Source organism: Rattus norvegicus, assembly GCF_036323735.1.
Source record: "Rattus norvegicus strain BN/NHsdMcwi chromosome Y unlocalized genomic scaffold, GRCr8 chrY_unlocalized_30, whole genome shotgun sequence".
Classification (NCBI taxonomy): Eukaryota; Metazoa; Chordata; class Mammalia; order Rodentia; family Muridae; genus Rattus; species Rattus norvegicus.
In genome coordinates, this window is record NW_026947390.1 from 22661 (window position 1) to 43312 (window position 20652).

At 38.9% G+C, this 20652-nt stretch overlaps 1 long non-coding RNA gene across 11 annotated transcripts in view; it reads left to right on the forward strand.

Annotated features, from left to right (window-relative positions):
- The window catches only part of LOC120099701 (uncharacterized), a 67072-nt gene that overhangs the window by 22650 nt on the left and 23770 nt on the right, over positions 1-20652 (forward strand). For 10 of the 11 annotated variants that reach the window (XR_010062362.1, XR_010062359.1, XR_010062358.1 and 7 more), the window contains one exon: positions 15059-15196. This is a non-coding gene — a long non-coding RNA (uncharacterized LOC120099701). Of the gene's footprint in view, positions 1-15058; positions 15197-15650; positions 17074-20652 lie in introns of those variants that run through there. The other variant, XR_010062365.1, reaches the window with a different exon arrangement.

The window sequence follows — 20652 nt, forward strand, 5'->3', positions numbered from 1 at the left end:
TAAGGAAAGCTGTTCAGCAGGTAGGCCAAGGCAGTTCTCAGAGACATCATCATTAGGCCCTGCCTGAAAAATCTCTTGTAACCTGGAGAGCTTTATCTTCTTCTTTGGTGTCTCTAGTGTTGTCAAGTCTGCATCTGCCTCTCTGGTATTCCTTCAGTACCTTTAGGGTTTAGTAATTGGCATCTAATTCAAAGTAAACAGCCATCTGGGAGTTAGAACAAAGATGATGAAGAGATCAGAAATGGGGAGAAGAAAGCTGCCCTTCTGTCTTGGTCAAAAAAAAAAAGGAAGAAATATGTGTGCTTGGGAAAGCCCAGTGATGCCACGGTAGGTTTTGAGTGGTATTGCTTAACAGATAGCATCGATCTGAGCCTCCCACATATGGGAATCAGCAACTGGGGTCCTCTCAGAAGCATCCGGACTTCTCTGTTCTTATGGTTCCTGGAATTCAGAGAGTTTATATCATTCATTTCTTTATTGCAAAAGCCAAGTGATGGGAAGGGCACTGTTGTTTTCCTGAGAGCGAATGACCTTTATTCTTTTTCACAAGAAGAAAAAGGACCTAAGGAAGAAAGGAAGGAAAAGTATTGTGTCTCTTGCTCAGAGTAAACTCCTCCATGCTTTATATATCTTTTGTGCAGTTGGTGTCTGACACTAATATCTGGGAGGGAGAAGGGCTTCTAGTGGAGACTTCACCATCTCACTCTTTCCACTATTATATCATTTATTTCTCATATTTTTTATTTTTTACAAATTTTATTTGTTTTTAAACATTTAAATTTCTATATTTACATTTAAAATACTATATCCAGTAAGAGTTTCCACGAATATGATCCCTAACTGGTTCCCCTCCACTTCTCCTAAAAACCACCTTACCCTCCCTTCACATTTCCTTTAACTGCGAGTCAAACCAAGGGAAGACCAAGGCCTTCTATTTCCATTGGTGCCCAACAAGGCCATCCTCTGCTACATATGCAGTTGAAGGCATAGGTCGGTTCAAGTACAGTCTTTGAATATTGGTTTAGTACGAGAAATCTCCTGTTTTTGGCATATTTGTTCTTATGGGGTTCAAAGTTCCTTAAGCTCTTGTTATCCTTTCTCAGAATCTACCAACAAGAGGTCCATTTCAAGTCACTGCTTTGCCACTAGCATTCACTTCTTTATTTGACATGCTCTAGCTGTTTCCCTCAGGACATATCTATATCTGTTTCCTGGCAGAATGCACTTCTTAGATTCATCACTCTTATCTAGTTTTTGTGGCTGATGTATATATATATATATATATATATATACACACACACACACACACACACACACACACACACACACACACACACATATATATATATTTTTGTTCCCTCCTACAGCTATTTGTTAGGTGGTTATGTAGAATTTTAACATGGATTATGTGGAATGAGATCAAGAATTTAGAATTTACAAATGAAAATGTCAAATAGAATCCCTCCTGTACTTATGAAGGTATTGAAGTTGAGCTTTCACTGTTCCTCAAGCCTTTCTTCACCCTGCACATTCTCCTGTTTCTTATATTTTCCTTAAGAAAGAATCATGTTAACACATCTACAGCCTTCAGGTCTGGCCATGGGAACACAGGAAGGTAGATTGTGTAGTACCGATATCAAATATGACTAGAGAACAGAAATGTATAGTCCATGTGGACATTTGCTTTATTGATGTCTGGTACTCTTTGGATAAAATAAGGATTTGGGACTTTATCATTTGAAATAGGTACACAATATTTACACTGTTATACTCACTCTATAGCTGGGCCCACGCCATTGCCAAAATCATTGCAGAAAATGGAATAGTAAAACAGGATTTTTGAGTACACATTCAGGAATATTTATAAAGTCCCCTATCAAGGAATGTACAAATGATAAGTGAAATACAATATTCAATCACCTAAAGGTCTGTAGGGAATATACTGGGCTATACAAGGCAGAGAAAACTAGAAAATTGAACAGTATATCACAGGAATGGACCTGGAATTAAGTCCTCCTCTCCAAGTTCCCAGATCATTTCTACCCATACCAGGACCCTGACTAACTTTCTACATTCAGAGAATGTAACCCCTAATGAAACAATAGAAGTACTTAGCATTGGAGAGATGTAGTATGTAAAGGTTTCCACTGTGTCACAGGAGACAGTCATGGAAAGGACACCCTCGAAATTGGTCAATGTAAGGAAAGCTGTTTAGCATGTAGGCCATGGAAGTTCTCACTGACATCATCACTGGGTCCTGCCTGAAATATTCTTGTATCCTGGAGAGCCCTAACTGGTTCTGTGATGTTTCTAACATTGTCCTGACAGCAACTGTCTCTCGGATATTCCTTCAGTACCTCTAGGGTTTACTAATTGGCCTCTAATTTAGAGTAAACAGCCATTTGGGAGGGAGAAGAAAGAGGGTCAAGAGAATAGAGATGGGGAGAAGGAAGCTGGCCTTATGTCTTGGCATAAAAGAAAAGAAAAACTATGTGGTTCTTGTGAAAACACCCTGGGAAGATGGCTTTAGTTCTTTAGTTCTATGGCTTAACCAAGCTCATGGAGAAGTTGCTGAACATCCTAAAGACCTTTGGGCAGATGATAAATATTCTAGATACCCCTTTTTAGATTTTGATGGTCCTGGGGATTCTATTGCTGATGGTAAATGTTTCCCAGGAAGAGTCATAGAACCAGATTGATTTTTTTGATGCGTTAGAGGACATGGAATTTTTCTGATATACTTGGGCTAATGGCACAAGGTCTAAATGATTTTTTTTTGATGTGGACTTTCCATCATTCCTTTGGAAATATAAAAAGTGTTATTGTATTTTGGAGTATAATTTTCACAATGACAAATTACTTTGAGGACGGAGAACACTTTCTGGAACCCTAGAGAGGGGTGAAGAAATTCCCTGAAACCCTAGGGCAGATTGGTGAACATGCCTTTTTGGTAGAAGGCGGAGGTACTTGAGCATCTGGGACAATATGGTATATCCAGCATGCCCTTGTAAGGATTGGCAGCTTTCCACAATTCCTTCATCATTTTTGGAAAATTTCAAGACCCTTTGGACAGATGGAGAACGGGTGGGACTCACGGGAGGAATATTCTAGCTTTTGGTGTCTCTTTGGCAGCAGAAGATGGCAAAGGATCCCTTTTGGCAGAAGGGGTAATGTTGAAACTGTCTTCCTTAGAGGAGAAATTTCTCAAGAGTCCATCAGAAGGTTCAAATCTTAACCCTTTGTTTCTAGAAACTGGATGCCTGTGGTCCATTTTGGTAGAGGGAGAATGTTGACTATTTCTCCCCAGAGTGGACATGTGAAATAAATCTACTTGGGTAGATGGAGATAGTTGTAAAGCATGGTTTTCAGATGCAGTAGATCCTAAGACATCCTTCTCAGATGAAGAAGGTCTTAATGTACTGTGTATATGTTTAGAAATGCTGACTGTGATATCAGAATGGGGGGTAGGTATTAGAACTACCTCAGAAGATGTGACCTCTCCTAGAGCATCATGGACATATGTGAGAGGGCTGTGAGCCTCAAGATCAGATAAGGATGTTTCTAGATATTTTTGCGTAATTGAGGAAGTTCCAAAAAAATTTCTTCTGCTGGAGAAGTGGAAATAGAGTTCCGTGTAGAAGTGGGAGGTTCCAAAGCCTGACTGGTAGGCAAAACAGGGTCCAAGGCCCCTTCATAATATAAGGTAAAATCCAAAGACTTTGATGTACTTTGCAGATGTTTTGGGCCCGCTTGTGGGTATAAAAAAGGACTGGCAACCATTTGTGCATATTTGGAAGAGTGCGTAGCATCTTCTGAATTTGGGGAAGATGGCCTGATCTTGAGGAGATAAGGAAGTTCAAATAGTCCCCTGTTAATCCTGCAGAGGTCATATGCATTCTTTTGCACAAATGGAAAAGAAGGAATCAATTTCCTCAGATATCAAGGATGCTACAGCCACTAGTGTTTGCATTTCATGTTCCACCACTCCTGGTTCACATACGGTTTGATCCATAATGTTTTCTACAGATGGAATATGTCCAAGAAAATCTTTTGTATATGTGCAGATCTACCAGCCATTTCTAAGTGATGGCTGTGGGTAAAATGCCTTTAGTAGATGTTTCTTGTCCCACCGTCTCTTAATGAGATAGAGTACTACTCAGAGAATCCTGCTTAGTTTTGGAAAATTCTAGCTTCTCTGATGTATATGTGAAAATTTTGGAGCCTCTCCTTTTGGACAGAATGTCCTAGAGTCCTGTAAGTAGGTATGGAATGTTTTATCATCATTGCACATTGTATCAATATGGAGTTTGCAAAGCTCATTGACTGTGTGTTGTGATAAACTTGACTCTTTTGGGCCTGATGACAAGGCAGGAGGGTCCTTTTCAGTGATAGTGATATGTGAATAATTCTCTGTTGTATAGGGACATTGGAATCACTGGGGGATATGGTGAATGTAGTAGATCACAGTTTTTATGTGCAGAAGGCACAAGAGTTCCTTGGGTGGACTAAGAATTTTCTACCACATCATGCGTGGGTGTGGAACTCTCAAGAGCCCCTTCTGAAGCTGGCAATGATCCTTGAACTTATGGTATACATGCAAAAAATTTTGTCTCTGTTTGGACTGTTTTCTGTATTATGAGGTTCACTTGGGGATTTATCCCCCTTGGTCCATAAGTGATGATTTAAGCCCATTTTTAATAGTGGAGGACTTTAAAGGTCCTTTTGGTTTAATAGGGAAGTTTTGAAATCCCCTTTGTCAGCAGAATCAGTTTTCAAACTCATTTTACACGAAGCAGTTTGCATAAGTTACTATGGTGGAGATGGGGGACATCTTTGTCTGTCTTTGTGAGTGAACATAGCTCTCTGCCCTGCTTTGCCAGTTGGCAAAGTTACCAAAGTCTCATATGGAGAGAGGGCATGACTTAATCTATTTGTGGAATATGAGAAATCACTGAGATTTCATTTAAGAGAAGTTATGCAGTCCTCTTTGTCTGATGGGGCCTGTTGTACCTCCCCTTGACCAGAGGGGTCTTCTCCAACACACTTTGGCAGTCTCTCCTTACCTGAAGTCTCAGTATTCCCCACTCTCCTGAGTGATCATCTCTCTGTCCCGCAGAGTTTCAAATATTCATTCCATTAGCCCAAGAACAAGAGGAAACTGCATAGTGCCTCTAGACACATGAATATAGGAGCAGTCAAGCTGCAGGAGCCCTGCAGTCCAAACTGCACCTGGATCTGAACTGGTCGAAACAGTATTTTACACTGAAATTTCGTGTGGTTCTTGTGAAAACACCCTGGGAAGATGGCTTTAGTTCTTTAGTTCTATGGCTTAACCAAGATCATGGAGAAGTTGCTGAACATCCTAAAGACCTTTGGGCAGATGATAAATATTCTAGATACCCCTTTTTAGATTTTGATGTTCCTGGAGATTCTGTTGGTGATGGTAAATGTTTCCCAGGAAGAGTCATAGAACCAGATTGATTTTTTTGATGCTTTAGAAGAGATGGGAGCCTCTCAGGAGCATCTGGACTTCCCTGTTCTTATGGTTCCTGGAAGTCAGAGTGTTTATATCATTCATTTCTTTATTCCACAAGACAATATTGGGAAGGGCACAGTTGTTTCCTGAGAGCTCGTGACTTTTATTCTTTTTGTCATGAAGATAAAGGTCCTAAGAAAGAAGGGATGAACAAGTATTGTATTTTCAGCTCAGAGTAAACTCCTCCAGGCTTTGGATCCCTATAGTGCTATTTGTGTCTGACACTGATATCTGGGATAGAGAAGTTCTTCTAGTTGGGATTTCATCATCTCAGTCTTTCACTAGTATGACTCTAACTACCATTTCCTTACAGTGACCTTTTACATTTCTGAGTCAATAGGTGCGATAAGCTAGCAGTTTCTTTTCTTTTATTTCTTCCATTTTTTTCATTTTTAGCAAATTTTATTGCTTATTTAATTGGATATTTCTATATTTACATTTCAAATGTTATTTTCTTTCACAGTTTCCTGTCAATAAGACCCCTAACTGGTCCCACTACCCTTCTTCTATAACCTCCCTTACTGCACCTTGACATTCTTTGAACTGGGAGTCAAACCTGGGAAGGACCAAGTTCTTCTCCTTCCATTGGTGCACAATAGGGCCATCCTCTGTAACATATGATATTAGAGCCATAGTTTTGTCCATGCACAGAATATTGGTATAGTACCAGAAATCTCTGTTTCTTTGGAATTGCTTTTAGTATGGAGTTGAAAGCCCCTTCAATTTCTTTGGAGTGATGTCCTTGACGTCCTCCAATGTTTATGTTATTATTATGGTTAGAATTAAGTATGACTATTTTCATGGAAAATCCCCACCCAGCTGCAAAATACTAATACACATCTGGTGGTCAAGAAAAATAATAATATTTCAAAGTTGTCCTGCTGACTAATAATATGACAAACCTGTGACATTTCTGATATTATGTCAATATCAGCTGACTCCCTGACCACACCAATACTGTATCTTTGGCCTGAGTAAATGTTTCTTACTTCTCGCCTCCCTCTGTTACCCCTGTTATGGTATATATTCATCCTTGGAGGAAAATAAAATTTTTGCCTTGATCAGACTCCTATCTTAACGTCCTTCTTTGCGACCCTTGTCCCCAATTCTATTCCAGGCACCCTCAGACCTCTCACTTACAAATGGCTACCAATGTGCAGCTCTTTGAAGATGTTCTTGAGGAGAACGTCTGTCACTGTGAATAGGCCGGTCTGTCTTTTTGTTTGTGGAAGCCTTCGTTCCCCCTTGGAGCTTTTGCTCCCACCCCCGTCCCATCCCAGAGCTTTTGCTGAGTGATGGAACAAGCATTCTACAGTCATCTTTTGTGACATGTCTCAGGGAGTCACTCAGGACACAAATAGGGTTAAAATTAAAAAAAAAATCTTAGATTTTGTAAAAATATTTGTCCATAGTTCCCCCAGGAGGGAACAACTGATTCAAAAGATAGTACAGAGTTAGTGATTGTTTAATGGATGGGCTAACCCTTTTACTGAAGTCTACGCCCTGTAATGAATAAAAGTTGTGTGGTTTATGGGTACAAGGTTGGCTCTCCTTGTATGGATGAGCAACCTCACATATGTGGATTTAAAACCTTATACCCTCATGCTACTTCAGTGTTCACTTTGTCAATCTGTGCTCCGTGATTGTGCTCCAGAAGTGGTCCACTATGGGGTCTTACAACATTTTGGTTCATCACAGGGAACTCTGTTCCCTCCAGACCACAATTGGCGAAGAGATCAGAGGTAAGCTCAAGCAAATCTGTGTTTTGTGTTCTGTGTTACTTTCTGTTTTGTCTCTGTGTCATGTCTGGTTTTTGTTTCATGTTGACTTGTGTTGTCTGCCTCTGATGGCTGAAGTGTTTGAGTCACCACTGGAGAGGATTGAGAGTCCACTTGGTAGTCGCTATTGGTCCTGTTAGGGGCTTACGGCTGTGACAGGACGACTTGCTAGTTTTCACAGGCCATAGGACCTAGAGGGTGCTCTAGGAGGAGAAAGGAATCTAGAGGACCCTCTAGAAACCCATTGCAATGCCCTTGAAGCCCTCCATTGTGTAGATGTTATTATTATTGTTAGAATTAACAATAGGTTCATGTTAACCTAGTTAACAATTAACTAGGTTCATGAAAAATCCCCAGCCAGCTGAAGAAGACTAATACAAATCTGGTGGTCAAGAAAAATAATAATATGATAATGTTGTCCTGCTGATTAATAATACGACAAACCTGTGAACTTTCTGACGTCCTTTCAACATCAGTTCCATAACCAAATGAATCCTGTGTTCTTGCCCTGCGTAAATGTTTCCTACTTCCCCCTCCCTCTGTAACCCCTGTGATGTTATAAATTCAGCCTTGGAGAAAAATAAAATAGATGCCTTTTTCAGGCTCTTGTCTTGGCATCCTTCTTGCGTCCTTTGTCCCACATTCTCTTCCAGGTACCTTCAGAACCCTCACTTACACAGCATTTGTAATCCTTTCTCAAAATCTCAACAGATCAGTTGTCAGTAAACTAGTTTGCCACTAGCATTAACTTCTGTATTTGATAAGTTTAGCTGTGTCTCCCAGGAAAGATCTATATCCGGTACCTGGAAGCATGTACTTCATTCATCAATCATATCTAGTTTTGGTGATATATATATATATATATATATATATATATATATATATATAGTGTCTCCTACAGCAATGAGGTTAAGTAGAATTTCAGCATGGATTCTGAGCAAGTAGTTCAAGAATGTAGAATCCACAAATGACAATGCCAAATAAACTCCATCCTGTTCTTAGGAACCTATTGAGGTTGAGGTTTAACTGTACCTCAAGCCATTCCTCTCCCTGCCCATCCAAATGAATCTTATGTTTTGTCTGAAGAAAGAACCATGATAAAATATCCAAAAACCTCAAGTCTGGCCCTGGGAAAACCAAAGGTAGATTTATAGAACTTATATCTATTGGGACTACAGATCTGCTTTCTAAAGTCCATGTTGTCCTTTGCTTTACAGATGTCTCATAATTTTTGGATTAAATATGCATTTAGACTTCATTATTTGAAGTAGGCACACAATATTTTCACTGTTCTGTTCACTCTATAGCTCTACCCCCTTTGTTGCCAATATCTGGGAGTAAGAGGTGCTTCTAATTGAGACTTCACCATCTCACTATTTCCAATATTATTTCTCTGACTACCATTCCCTGACATTGACCCATTAGATTTCTCAGTCAACAGCTGTGTTTAGCTGGCAGTTTTCTTTTCATTTATTTCTTATTTTTTTTTTATTTTTTTACAAATTTTATTTGTTTTTTTTTAATGTATATTTCAATATTCACCTTTATAATATTATTTCCTTTAAGAGTTTCCTCCCATAAGATCACTAACTGGTCCCTCTCCACTTCTTCTATAACTCCCTTACTGTCCCTTCTAATTCTCTTTAACTGTGAATCAAACCAAGGGAGGATCAAGTGGTTCTTCTTCCATTGGTGCCCAACAAGGCCGTTTTCTGCTACATATGCAGTTGGAGACATAGGTCTGTTCACGTTCAGTCTTTCAATATTAGTCTCATACCAGAAAACTTTGATTCATTAGCAATGTTGTTCTTATGGTGTTGAAAGTCCCCTCAGCTCTTGTTAGCCTTTCTCAAAATCTACCAACAAGAGGTCCATTTTCAGTTCACAGATTTGCCAATAGAATACACTTTTGCATTTGACATGCTCTAGCTGTGTCTCTCACAACATAGCTATATCCGTTTTCTGGCAGAATGCACTTCTTAGCTTCATCAATTATAATTGGTGACAGATATATATATATATATATATATATATATATATATATATATATATATATATACACACACACACACTTTTGGTGCCTACAGCTATTTGGTTAGGTGGAATGTTAACATGGATTCTGTGCAACTAGGTCAAGAATGTAGAGTTTACAATGACAATGTTAAATAGACTCTCTCCTTTACTTGAAGTTCAGGTTTCACTGTTCCTCAAGCTTTCTTAACCCTGCCCATCCTCCTGTTTCTTATATTTTGCTTTAAGAAAGAATCATGGTAAAATATCTAAAACCTTCAAGTCTGGCCATGGGAACACAGGAAGGTAGATAGTGTCGTACAAATATCAAATGTGACTAGAGGTCTGAATTTATAGTCAATATAGTCAATTTATAGTCAATTTTATTGATGTCTGGTAATTTTTGGATAAAATAAGGATTTGTGTGTTGATCATTAGAATTATGTACGAATATTTCCACTGCTATATTGACTCAATAGCCAGGCCAAGTTTGTTGCCGAATTCATTGCAAAAAAAAAAAAAAAAAAGGGAATTGGAAAAATGAAATTTTGAGTACACATGCAGGAATATATATAATGTCCCCTGTCAATGAATGTACAATCAGATAATGCAAAACAATGTTCACTCAATTAAGGGTCTGTAGGGAAAATACTGGCACATGGAAAACTGAGGAAACCTAGGGAATAGAACTGAATGTCACAGGATTGGACCGGGGAATAAAATTATTCACCAGAAGAATCTCCTTCACTCCTTGTTCCTATTACTTTTCTAACCTTGCCAAGCCCCTGACGAACTTCTCCATTCAGAGCATGTAACCAGTAATGAAGCAGAGAGAAGTCCCTAGCTTAGAGAGATGTAGAATGTAAAGGTTTCCACTGTGTCACAGGAAACACTCCAGGAAAGGGCACCTCCAAATCTGGTCAATGTAAGGAAATCTGTTCAGCAGGTAGGCCATGGCAGTTCTCAGTAACATCATCATTAGGCCCTCCCTGAAAAATCTCTTGTAACCTGGAGAGCCCTAGCTTCTTCTGTGATGTCACAAGTGCTATTGTGACTGCAACTGCCTCTCAGATATTCTTTCAGTACCTCTAGGGTTTACTAATTGGCCTCAAATTCAGAGTAAACAGCCATTTGAGAAGGAGAACAAAGAGAATGAAGAGATAAGAGATGGGCAAAGGAAGCTGGCCTTCTGTCTTGTATAAAGAAAGGAAGGAAGATGTGGTTTATGGGATAGCTCAGTGAGACATGGGTAGGCGTTGAGTGGGATAACTGAAGAGAAAGCCTTTATCTGACCCTTCCACATATGGGAATATGGAGCAGGGAGCCTCTCAGAAGCATCTGGACTTCCCTTGTTGTTATTTTTCTTGAAAGTCTGATAGTTTATATCATTAATTTCCATATCCCAAAAGCCAAGTGTTGGAAAGGGCAAAGTTGTTTTTCTGAGAGCTCATGGCCTTTGTCCTTTTGGGCCAGGAGGAAAAGTTCCTTAGGAAGAAGGGAAAGACAAGAATTGTGTCCTGAGCTCAGAGTAAACTCTTTCATGCTTTGGATTCCTATAGTGCAGTTTGTGTCTGTCACTGATATCTGGAAGAGACAAGTGCTTCTACCTGAGATTTCATCATCTCAGTCTTTCCACTAGTATTACTCTACCATTCCCTGACAATGACACTTTAGATTTCTGAATGAATAGTTCTAATTAGCTGGCAGATTCTCTTCTTTTATTTCTTTCATTTTTTATCATTTTTAACAAATTATATTGCTCTTTTAATTGGATATTTATATATTTACATTTAAAATATTATTTGTTTTCCCTATTTCTTGCCCATAAGATCCCTAATCGGTCCCACTCTCCTTCTTCTATAGGCTCACTTACTGCGCCTTCACATTCCCGTTAACTGGGATCAAAACTAGGGAGGACCAAGGGCTTCTCCTTACATTGGGACCCAAACAGGTCATCCTTTGCTACAGATGCAATTGAGTCCGAGGTCTACCCATGTATAGTCTTTGAATATTGGTTTAGTATATATATATATATATATATATATATATATGTATATATATATATATATAATTTGTTGGTTCCTACAGCTGTGACATCATGTGGAATTTTAATTTGGATTGTGAGCAACTAGGTCAAGAATGTAGAATCCACAAATGAAAATGTCAAATAGACTCCCTCCTGTTCTTTGAACCTATGGAAGATGAGGTTTCACTGGTCCTCTAGCCGTTCTTCTCCCTGCTCATCCTCCATTATCTTATGTTTGGCCTTAACAAAGAATCATCGTAAAACATCCAACCCTCAAGTCCTGCACAGGAACACATTAAGGTTGCTATTGTAGTACTGATATCAAATGGGAATAGAGAACTGAATTCTATAGTCCATGTGATCCTTTGCAGTATTGATGTCTAGTATCTAGTAATCTTTGGATAAATTAAGGATTTGGGAGTTTTTCATTTGAAGTAGGTACACAATGTTTACACTGTTATGCTCACTCTAGAGCTGGGCCCACTTTGTTGCCAAAACCATTGCAGAAAATGGAATTGGAGAACTGAATTTTTGAGTACACATTGAGGAATATTTATAAAGTCCCCAATCAAGGATTGTACAATAAAAAAGTGAAATACATATTCATCCAATTAAAGGTCTGTATGCAAAATAATGGCCTTTGGGAAACAGAGAAGACCTAGAAATTTGAACTGTATGTCACAGTAATAAAACTGGGAATAAAAATATTATCTGGAAGAATCTCCTCCACTCCATGTTCCTAAATCATTTCTACCCATGCCAAGCCCCTGACTAACATTCTCCATTCCGAGCATGTAACAACTAATAAAGCACAGAGAAGTCTCTAGCTTTAGGGAGATTTAGTAAATGAAGGTTTCCACTGTGTACCAGGAGTCACTCCTGGAAAGGGCTCCCTTGAATCTGGTCAGGAAATTGTTCAGCAGGTAGGCCATGGCAGCTTTCAGTGACATCAGCATTAGTCCCTCCCTGAATAATCTCTTGTATCCTGCCCCTCAGATATTCTTTCCTTACGTCTAGGATTTGTATAGTGGCCTCTACTTAAGAGTAAACAGCCTTTGGAAAGGAGAACAAAGATGATGAAGAGATCAGAGATGGGGAAAAGGAACCTGGCCTTCTGTCTTGTTATTAAAAAAAGGAAGAAATACGTGGCCCATTGGAAAGCTCAGTGAGTCCTGTGTAGGAGTTGAGTGGAATCGCTGAAGAGATAGCCTAGACCTGAGCCTTCCACATATAGGAATAAAGAGATTGTAGCCTCTCAGAAGCATCTGGACTTCCCTGGTTTTTATGGTTCCTGGAAGTCAGAGATTTTATATTATTACTTTCTTTATTCCAAAAGACAGGTTTTCATCTTGGCACATTTGTTTTCCTGACAGCTCATGGCTTTTACTCTTTTTGCCCAGAAGAAAAACCTCCTAAGGAAGAAGAGACAGACAAGTATCGTGTCCTCAGCTCAGAGTAAACGCCTCCGTGCTTTGGATACCTATTGTGCAGTTTGTGTCTGACACTGATATCTGGGAGAGAGAAGTGCTTCTAATTCAGACTTCATCATCTCAATATTTCGACTAGTATTACTCTGACTGCCATTCCCTGACAGTGACCCATTTGATTTCTGAGTCCATAGATGTGATTAGCTGGAAGTTCTCTTTTCTTTTATTTCTTTCATTTTTTTTAATATTTTAAAAAAATACATTGCTTTTTTATTTGGATATTTCTATATTTACATTTCAAATGTTATTTCCTTTCCCACTTTTCTGTCCATAAGATCCCTAACTGGTCTGCCTTACTGTCCCTTGAACTAACAGTCAAACCTAGAGAGGACTAAAGGCTTCTCATTCCAATAGTGCCCAAAAAGGCCATCCTCTGCAACATAAGCATTTGGAACCATAGGTTTGTCCACGAATAGTCTTTGATTATTGTTTTAGATCCAGAACATACTGGTTCATTGACATTGTTGTTCTTATGTGGTTGAACTCACCATCAGCTCTTGTAATTCTTTCTCAAAATCTACCATAACTCTGGTGTCAGAAAAGTAATAAGACTGTAGTGTTCCTTCTATTTCTAGTTTGTGGAAGAGTTTGGAGAATATTGGTATTAGGTGTTCTATGAAGGTCTGAGAGAATCTGTACTAAACCTTCCTCATCCTGGGATCTCTTGGTTAGGAGACATTTAATGACTGCTTCTACTACTTTACAAGTAATGGGAGTATTTAGATGGTTTATCTGTTCATGATTCAAGATACTTTGGTATCTTGTATCTGTCTAGAAAATTATCCATTTGATCCTTGCTTTCCAGTTTTGTTAAGTATATGCTTTTATAGTAGGATCTATAATTTTTTGAGCTTCCTCATTTTCTATGGTTATATCTCTATTTCACTTCTGATTTTGTTATTTTTAATTTGAATACTAAGGATTTACCTATCTTCTGGATTTTTCAAAGAACCAGCTTCTGGTTTTGTTGATTCTCTACATAATTCCTTTTGTTTCTACTTGGTTGATTTCAGTATGGAGTTTGATTATTTCCTGCTGTCTAGTACTCTTGGTGTATTTGGATTTTTATTGGTTCTGAGATTTCAGGTGTTCGGACAAACTGCGAGTGTATCATAGCTCCTGTTTCTTTGTGGAGGCTCTCAGAGCTATGAGTTTTCCTCTTAGCATTGCTTTTTTGTGTTCCCAATTTATGCATTCATTTTCATTAAATTCTAGAAAGTCTTTAATTTTTTTCTTTATTTCTTCCTTGAACAAGTTCTCATCAAGTAAATCATTCTTATGCTACCATGTATATGTGGGACTTTGGTTGTTCTTGTTGTTATTGAAGACCATTCTTAGTGATTTCATAGTTTGTATGGAATTAATTCAATCTTCTTGCATCTTTTGAGGCCTTTTTTGTGATGGATCATTTTATCAGTTTTGTAGAAGGTACCATGTAGGACTGAGAAGAAAGTGTCAGGAGCCATATCAGGACAAGCTCATAACTAACAGGTGATCATCCTCAGATGGACAGCATTGGATTATTTTATAATCCACAACTGGTTTGCCTTTATTAAGCAAGGCTGTAAGAGATTCATTTTTGGAAAGTTTCCTGCTATTGAAATGCTATTCGTGTTATTATTATTATTAGACATATATAACAATCATTGAGTAATTGCACACCCCTTTGGGACAGATCTCTGCAGGCCTACGAAGTTGCACTGTCCCGTAGTGATGCTATTCATACAAATAGATGAATTCTTTAGTCTTAATAATGATCCTACACTAATTCCTAAAATTATATGAATGGTTATTAAGTTCTTTTATAGTGGAACTAAACAAGTCTCTTTCTAATAGTCAGAATTCCAGTGACAACTCCAGTCTCCCAGGTGTCACCAGTTAATTATTCTGAGACAGTAAACAGACTTTCTCCTACTCAGAACACATTCCAAGAAGTTGCAAAACAGTCATCAAGTGTCATAAACGATTTGTTACAGGTGCAAGGACAGGGGATAAGATATTGACTGTGTTTATCTGTAAATAACTTCACTAACAACTATGGTTTTCGACCTTCAGTAAACCTGTAGAGCTGACACTGGTGATGAATGTTTAGCCAGATAATTACTCCTGATGGATATCCATGTAAACATTCTCGGTTGTAAACTTGTATTTCTATTTATGCTTTGATCTTTCATATGAACTTGTGGTGAACATTGTAACAAATGATCATGTATTCTGAAAGATTTTTAGGTGCTGAGGACAAAGAGAAGACACACAGAAGGACTGAGACAGAAGGTCTGAACTGGAAGGACAGAGACAGATGGACAGAGCTGGAGAGGGGATGACCTGAAAAGCCCGGTTTGAGATAAGGAGAACAAAGGTAAGTAGAACTAAGACAAAAAGATCTGGGCTGAGAAGTAATGTAGAGAGGAATAACTTAAGTAACATAAGATAGCAATCTAGAGAATGCAGGTGAAAAGAGGACAAAAGAAGAAGCTGGAAAGAAGAGAAGGTGCAGGCAGGTTTCTCCTTATCTTGGGACAGATAAGATCATTTCTTAATAGCAATGCAAAATTAGTCTTGTTAAAAGGAACAGGCCTTTTCTTTTACAAACTTGGGTTTAAATCACTTAGCATTAAAAGGGTAGAAGCGATTTCTTTCTCCCTGTAATAAAGATAGGAGTTCATCTTTCTGTACTGGTCCTTTGTCTTTTGCTCCATATGCATATGTAAGTATTGATGTCTGTGTAAGTATGTAATTATGAGAATGTATGCATGTGTGTGTGTGTGTGTGTGTGTGTTTGTGTAAGAATGTAATTGTGACTCTGCTCCCAGACCCCATGAGAGAGAGACCCAACCGCCTGGTCAGGTGGGCACTCCTGAGACTGCAGAGCGGAAGAGACCACCTGCCCACCCATGCCCACATCCCTGGCCCAAGAGGAAACTGTATAAGGCCTCTGAGCTCCCGTGAGGGAGGGCCCAGGAGCGGCAGGACCCCTGCCTGAGACACCGCCGGACCCTGAAGGATACAGACTGGATAAACAGTTCTCTGCACCCAAAACCCGTTGGAGGGAGAGCTAAGCCTTCAGAGAGGCAGACACGCCTGGGAAACCATAAAACACTGCTCTCTGCACATACATCTCGGAAGCCAGAGGAAAAAACCAAAGGCCATATGGAACCCTGATGCACTGAAGCTCCCGGAAAGGGTCGCGCAGATCTTCCTGGTTGCTGCTGCCACAGAGAGCCCATGGGCAGCACCCCGTGAGCGAAATTGAGCCTCAGGACCACAGGTAAGACCAATTTTCTGCTGCAAATGACCTGCCTGGTAAACTCAAGACACAGGCCCACAGGAACAGCTGAAGACCTGTAGAGAGGAAAAACTACACGCCCGAAAGTAGAACACTCTGTCACCATAACTGACTGAAAGAGAGGAAAACAGATCTACAGCACTCCTGACACACAGGCTTATAGGACAGTCTAGCCACTGTCAGAAATAGCAGAACAAAGTAACACTAGAGATCATCTGATGCCGAGAGGAAAGCGCAGGAACCCAAGCAACAGAAACCAAGACTACATGCCATCATCGGAGTCCAATTCTCCCACCAAAACAAACATGGAAAATCCAAACACACCAGAAAAGCAAGATCTAGTTTCAAAATCATATTTGATCATGATGCTGGAGGACATCAAGAAAGACGTGAAGAACTCCCTTAGAGAAACACAGGAAAACATTAATAAACAAGTAGAAGCCTACAGAAAGGAATCACAAAAATCCCTGAAAGAATTCCAGGAAAACATAAATAAACAAGTAGAAGCCCATAGAGAGGAGTCACAAAAATCCCTGAAAGAGTTCCAGGAAAACACAATCAAACAGTTGAAGGAATTAAAAATGGAAATAGAAGCAATCAAGAAAGAACACATGGAAAAAACCCTGGATATAGAAAACCAAAAGAAGAGACAAGGAGGTGTAGATACAAGCTTCACCAACAGAATACAAGAGATGGAAGAGAGAATGTCAGGAGCAGAAGATTCCATAGAAATCATTGACTCAACTGTCAAAGATAATGTAAAGCGGAAAAAGCTACTGGTCCAAAACATACAGGAAATCCAGAACTCAATGAGAAGATCAAACCTAAGGATAATAGGTATAGAAGAGAGTGAAGACTCCCAGCTCAAAGGACCAGTAAATATCTTCAACAAAATCATAGAAGAAAACTTCCCTAACCTAAAAAAAGAGATACCCATAGGCATACAAGAAGCCTACAGAACTCCAAATAGATTGGACCAGAAAAGAAACACCTCCCGTCACATAATTGTCAAAACACCAAACGCACAAAATAAAGAAAGAATATTAAAAGCAGTAAGGGAAAAATGTCAAGTAACATATAAAGTGAGACCTATGAGAATCACACCAGACTTCTCGCCAGAAACTATGAAGGCCAGAAGATCCTGGACTGATGTTATACAGACCCTAAGAGAACACAAATGCCAGCCCAGATTACTGTATCCAGCAAAACTCTCAATTAACATTGATGGAGAAACCAAGATATTCCATGACAAAACCAAATTTACACAATATCTTTCTACAAATCCACCACTACAAAGGATAATAAATGGTAAAGCCCAACATAAGGAGGCAAGCTATAACCTAGAAGAAGCAAGAAACTCATCGTCTTGGCAACAAAACAAAGAGAATGAAAGCACACAAACATAACCTCACATCAAATATGAATATAACGGGAAGCAATAAGCACTATTCCTTAATATCTCTCAATATCAATGGCCTCAACTCCCCAATAAAAAGACATAGATTAACAAACTGGATACGCAACGAGGACCCTGCATTCTGCTGCCTACAGGAAACACACCTCAGAGACAAACACAGACACTACCTCAGAGTGAAAGGCTGGAAAACAACTTTCCAAGCAAATGGTCAGAATAAGCAAGCTGGAGTAGCCATTCTAATATCAAATAAAATCAATTTCCAACTAAAAGTCATCAAAAAAGATAAGGAAGGACACTTCATATTCATCAAAGGAAAAATCAACCAAGATGAACTCTCAATCCTAAATATCTATGCCCCAAATACAAGGGCACCTACATATGTAAAAGAAACCTTACTAAAGCTCAAAACACACATTGCACCTCACACAATAATAGTGGGAGATTTCAACACCCCACTCTCATCAATGGACAGATCATGGAAACAGAAATTAAACAGTGATGTAGACAGACTAAGAGAAGTCATGAGCCAAATGGACTTAACGGATATTTATAGAACATTCTATCCTACAGCAAAAGGATATACCTTCTTCTCAGCTCCTCATGGTACTTTCTCCAAAATTGACCATATAATTGGTCAAAAAACGGGCCTCAACAGGTACAGAAAGATAGAAATAATCCCATGCGTGCTATCGGACCACCACGGCCTAAAACTGGTCTTCAATAACAATAAGGGAAGAATGCCCACATATACGTGGAAATTGAACAATGCTCTACTCAATGATAACCTGGTCAAGGAAGAAATAAAGAAAGAAATTAAAAACTTTTTAGAATTTAATGAAAATGAAGATACAACATACTCAAACTTATGGGACACAATGAAAGCTGTGCTAAGAGGAAAACTCATAGCGCTCAGTGCCTGCAGAAAGAAACAGGAAAGAGCATATGTCAGCAGCTTGACAGCACACCTAAAAGCTCTAGAACAAAAAGAAGCAAATACACCCAGGAGGAGTAGAAGGCAGGAAACAATCAAACTCAGAGCTGAAATCAACCAAGTAGAAACAAAAAGGACCATAGAAAGAATCAACAGAACCAAAAGTTGGTTCTTTGAGAAAATCAACAAGATAGATAAACCCTTAGCCAGACTAACGAGAGGACACAGAGAGTGTGTCCAAATTAACAAAATCAGAAATGAAAAGGGAGACATAACTACAGATTCGGAGGAAATTCAAAAAATCATCAGATCTTACTATAAAAACCTATATTCAACAAAATTTGAAAATCTTCAGGAAATGGACAATTTCCTAGACAGATACCAGGTATCGAAGTTAAATCAGGAACAGATAAACCAGTTAAACAACCCCATAACTCCTAAGGAAATAGAAGCAGTCATTAAAGGTCTCCCAACCAAAAAGAGCCCAGGTCCAGACGGGTTTAGTGCAGAATTCTATCAAACCTTCATAGAAGACCTCATACCAATATTATCCAAAATATTCCACAAAATTGAAACAGATGGAGCCCTACCGAATTCCTTCTATGAAGCCACAATTACTCTTATACCTAAACCACACAAAGACACAACAAAGAAAGAGAACTTCAGACCAATTTCCGTTATGAATATCGACGCAAAAATACTCAATAAAATTCTGGCAAACCGAATTCAAGAGCACATCAAAACAATCATCCACCATGATCAAGTAGGCTTCATCCCAGGCATGCAGGGATGGTTTAATATATGGAAAACCGTCAACGTGATCCATTATATAAACAAACTGAAAGAACAGAACCACATGATCATTTCATTAGATGCTGAGAAAGCATTTGACAAAATTCAACACCCCTTCATGATAAAAGTCCTGGAAAGAATAGGAATTCAAGGCCCATACCTAAACATAGTAAAAGCCATATACAGCAAACCAGTTGCTAACATTAAACTAAATGGAGAGAAACTTGAAGCAATCCCACTAAAATCAGGGACTAGACAAGGCTGCCCACTCTCTCCCTACTTATTCAATATAGTTCTTGAAGTTCTAGCCAGAGCAATCAGACAACAAAAGGAGATCAAAGGGATACAGATCGGAAAAGAAGAGGTCAAAATATCACTATTTGCAGATGACATGATAGTATATTTAAGTGATCCCAAAAGTTCCACCAGAGAACTACTAAAGCTGATAAACAACTTCAGCAAAGTGGCTGGGTATAAAATTAACTCAAATAAATCAGTTGCCTTCCTCTATACAAAAGAGAAACAAGCCGAGAAAGAAATTAGGGAAACGACACCCTTCATAATAGACCCAAATAATATAAAGTACCTCGGTGTGACTATAACCAAGCAAGTAAAAGATCTGTACAATAAGAACTTCAAGACACTGAGGAAAGAAATTGAAGAAGACCTCAGAAGATGGAAAGATCTCCCATGCTCATGGATTGGCAGGATTAATATGGTAAAAATGGCCATTTTACCAAAAGCAATCTACAGATTCAATACAATCCCCATCAAAATACCAATCCAATTCTTCAAAGAATTAGACAGAACAATTTGCAAATTCATCTGGAATAACAAAAAACCCAGGATAGCTAAAGCTATCCTCAACAATAAAAGGACTTCAGGGGGAATCACTATCCCTGAACTCAAGCAGTATTACAGAGCAATAGTGATAAAAACTGCATGGTATTGGTACAGAGACAGACAGATAGACCAATGGAATAGAATTGAAGACCCAGAAAGGAACCCACACACCTATGGTCACTTGATTTTTGACAAAGGAGCCAAAAGATCAAATGGAAAAAAGATAGCATTTTCATCAAATGGTGCTGGATCAACTGGAGGGCAACATGTAGAAGAATGCAGATTGATCCATGCTTATCACCCTGTACAAAGCTTAAGTCCAAGTGGATCAAGGACCTCCACATCAAAGCAGACACACTCAAACTAATAGAAGAAAAACTAGGGAAACCTCTGGAACACATGGGCACTGGAAAAAATTTCCTGAACAAAACACCAATGGCTTATGCTCCAAGATCAAGAATCGACAAATGGGATCTCATAAAACTGCAAAGCTTCTGTAAGGCAAAGGACACTGTGGTTAGGACAAAACGGCAACCAACAGATTGG